This window comes from Myotis brandtii, unplaced genomic scaffold (assembly GCF_000412655.1).
Source record: "Myotis brandtii unplaced genomic scaffold, ASM41265v1 scaffold806, whole genome shotgun sequence".
NCBI classification, from domain to species: Eukaryota; Metazoa; Chordata; class Mammalia; order Chiroptera; family Vespertilionidae; genus Myotis; species Myotis brandtii.
Window position 1 is genome coordinate 1,625,833 of NW_005371249.1, and position 3,836 is coordinate 1,629,668.

The window sequence follows — 3,836 nt, forward strand, 5'->3', positions numbered from 1 at the left end:
GGTCACAACTGTCACCGAGCCGCCCTTCTGAACAAAAAGTCCATCATGACCTGCCTGCAGCGCAGTAATGTTCGTGCTGGCTCTTTGGCGAGGCCAGAGAGAGAAATAAACTTTTAAACCAAGACCACGGAATCTGAGACGCTGGAAGAGGCCGGCTGTTTGCCGGGAGCCCGCCTGTGCCTGCGTAGAAGCGACACTCCCCCTGGCCCCAGGATGTCTGAAGCGGTTTGGCCACTCTTGGGCATTAAATGGCTAAACGAGAGGCCCGCAGATGACAGGAGACAAAGGGAGCAAGAGCTGAAAGTGAAAAGAGCATGTAGGGGACAGAGAACCTGACAAGGGGCCACCGGCAGGCAGGTGGCCGACCCCCCACGGACAGTTACACTCACTGGCTCAAACATAAAAGGAAACAGTTTCAGGAGAAAACGTCTCTCAAAACTGCTTTCTCCCAGCCTTTGTTCACCATGTTAAGCCCATGCCGCACGAGCCCAGGCCTCATCTGTCTAGTGAACTTCGTGCAAAGGCTACACAGCACTGTTGTTAACAGAATGATGTGGCCCTGGCACACGCTGATCATGTCGGGAGGTGGGGGGGAGATGAGAGAGGGAGGCAGGAAGCAAAGCAGAGATGCCAGTGGAGCCCAAACACGCAGGAGGTGGCCCCTCCTCAGAGGCAGGGGTAGGGCCCTCTTCTTCCCACCGGCAGGCACTCCAGCTAGTATGCATCAAAACACACGGACACATGGAAGGAAGCCCAGCCACTCCGAGCTCCAGGCCGCCCCTCCCACAGTCAATGGAGTAGATGAAGAGGGAAAGATGCAGGGGAAGATTTGGGAAAGCAGCCTCAGAAGAGGTTTTTCTTTATTGGGAACACAATGGGCAGAGGGCCTGTGACGCGAGTGATACACTGAGGCTAAAGGAATATGCCCCAGCATTACCTCTGCCTCCTGTGCTTTCTCTCAAGGTCGAGGGAAAGCATAAACACCCACCCTATAGCCCTCCCCACTGCCACTTAAGGACTTTCCCAAGTACTCCCCCAAAAAAATGACCCCGCCCACACTCAAAGTTAAGCCCAGCAAAGGGCCAACCAAGCATAGAAAGCTTCAGTAACTCTTCTTGATGAAACCGAAGCCAGAGAAGCCCATCACAGCTGCCATTTCATCATCCTCCTCAAATGTCAAGTCCTCCTCAGCCTTCCTTTTCTTCTCCTTCCGTTTCTCTTTCTTGTACGCTTTGGCCTTTTCCTCTTCTTCTCTGAGCTCCTTCATCCTTTCCTCAAAATCATAATCCTTTTGTTTCTCTTCCATCTTCTTCTTATTGACTTCAAAACGTTTCTTCACCTGATCCAAGGTAGAACGTTCCACACGCATAGACATGCCCAGGTTTCGCTGATGTTTCTTTCCATTAATGTGATCCAGGAAGTTGATGGAGTCCTTCACAACACAGTCACAGACATTGCAGTAATATCTAGCAAACAGAAAGAAACAGCATGAGTCAAATCTGTTTGTAAGGATTGTACTGTTTTCAACCAAGACATAATAATTTTAGGTAAAAAGTCTTTTTAGAAGGAGGCACTTCTCATTTCCATAAAGCCTTAGCTCTTGGAAAATTGTGGTAACTAACCTCCAAGATGGCCCCCGTGAGCCTCTCAGCGAGCTTCTCATATTCATCTTTGTCCCACTTGCGGCGAAAGTCCAAGTTTTTTGTCCCACTGCTCGACGCCATCTTCACTGCGAAGTTATACCAGTTGATTTGAATTCTGTCAATTTATACTCCAAAGGTTAGGGTGTTTCTTATCTCCATTCCAGGGAGTAAAGATTATGTAGCTTAAGCGTGATTGTTCATAGTTAAAGTGATTAACTACCCGCCTGGCATTTAGTTAAGGGGTTTTATTCCCTCCCTAACTTCAGGGAAAAACCCCTACCTGGGGAAACAACCTTTCTCGGAGAGGTGACCTTGGTTAAAACACATAGCGCCAAGAAGGGGAGCAAACATACTAAGAACAGTATGCCAGGCGTTTCTTCTCCAAGCCAACGATGCCACCCGAACGGAGGAGCTGAACGAAACCGGAGCTGAGGACCGGATCGAAGCCGAACCGGAAGATCCGAATGAAGCCGGACAGGAAAGCCGGAGCGGGGCCGGGCGGGCCGCCCCGAAAGGCAGCTTATTCATCCCAGCGGAAACCGCCGGCAGCGGCCGCTGCGATCACGATGGAGGCGGCGGAGGAGAGCCGGCTCCAGGAGCTGCACCGCCTGACGCTGGAGGAGGACAAGCCGACCGTGGAGCGGTGCCTGGAGGAGCTGGTTTTCGGTGACACCGCGGACAACGAGGACGCGCTGCTGCGGCGTTGGCGAGGCCCACGGGTTCAAGTACAGGAAGACTCAGGTGACTCAGAAGTGGAGAATGAAGCAAAAGATAACTTTCCACCTCAAAAGAAGCCAGTTTGGGTGGATGAAGAAGATGAAGATGAGGAAATGGTTGACATGATGAACAATCCTTTTCGGAAAGATATGATGAAAAATGACAGTGAAAATAAACTTTCAAAAAATGAGCTTCAGAAGAGACTTAAGGAAGAATTTCAGCATGCCGGGGTGGGGGTGGGGGGGTAAGTACCAGCGGGTAGAGACTAATCAGAAAACATCTTCAGATGATGAAAGTGAAGAGGATGAAGATGATTTATTGCAAAGGACTGGGAATTTCATATTCACATCGACATCTCTTCCTAAAGGAATCTTAAAAGATGAAGAACTGCCTACATGCCAATGCTGAACGTCCTACGACTGCTCGGATCTCGTCTGTGCAGTTCCATCCTGGTGCTCAGGTGGTGATGGTTGCTGCACTAGATAACTCTGTATCACTGTTTCAGGTATGTCATTGCATTTTTAAATGACAACTTGGAGTGAAAAGTTTGCTACCAGGATATAGGGTCTATGGAAATAACCAAAAGGAATATTTTGTACTTCCTTACAGGTTGATGGGAAAACAAATCCTAAAATTCAGAGCATCTATTTGGAAAAGTTTCCAATCTTTAAGGCTCGTTTTAGTGCTAATGGAGAAGAGGTTTTAGCCACAAGTACGCACAGCAAGGTGCTTTATGTCTATGATATGCTGGCTGGAAAGTTAATTCCAGTACTGCAAGTGAGAGGTTTGAAAGAGAAGATAGTAAGGAACTTCGAAGTCTCCTCAGATGGGTCCTTCTTGCTCATAAATGGCGTTGCTGGATATTTTCATTTGCTGTCAATGAAGACTAAAGAATTGATTAGTAGCATGAAAATAAATGGAAGGATTGCAGCATCCACGTTCTCTTCAGATAGTAAGAAAGTGTACGCCTCTTCGGCGGACGGGGAAGTTTACGTTTGGGATGTGAACTCTAGGAAGTGCCTGAACAGGTTTGTTGATGAAGGCAGTTTATATGGATTGAGCATTGCAACATCTAGGAATGGACAGTATGTGGCTTGTGGTTCTAACTGCGGAGTGGTAAACATATACAGTCAAGATTCTTGTCTCCAAGAAACAAACCCAAAGCCGATAAAAGTTATAATGAACTTGGTTACCGGTGTTTCTTCTTTGACCTTCAATCCTACCACAGAAATCTTGGCAATTGCTTCAGAAAAAATGAAAGAAGCAGTCAGATTGGTAATATTTCTTTACCTTTTCCTTTTGTCATTGATAATTTTAAAATTTAAGTTGAAGACATGGAAAAATAACAGGAAAGGAGAGTGTGGATTATTTTAAAGAGTACCTTCTTTTGATGTAGAAATTACTAGTATTGTCGCTTTTGGGTGTGGTTGTAGGAAAGATGCACAGTAGCCACCACATTTGTATTATGTCAGTTGT

General features: G+C 47.1%; 1 protein-coding gene and 1 pseudogene across 1 annotated transcript in view; one reads left to right on the plus strand and one right to left on the minus strand.

Annotated features, from left to right (window-relative positions):
• The window catches only part of LOC106724364 (Golgi-associated plant pathogenesis-related protein 1), a 36,021-nt gene that overhangs the window by 3,537 nt on the left and 28,648 nt on the right, over positions 1 to 3,836 (minus strand). The window lies entirely within an intron of this gene.
• LOC102256177 lies at positions 2,036 to 3,809 on the plus strand (annotated as a pseudogene).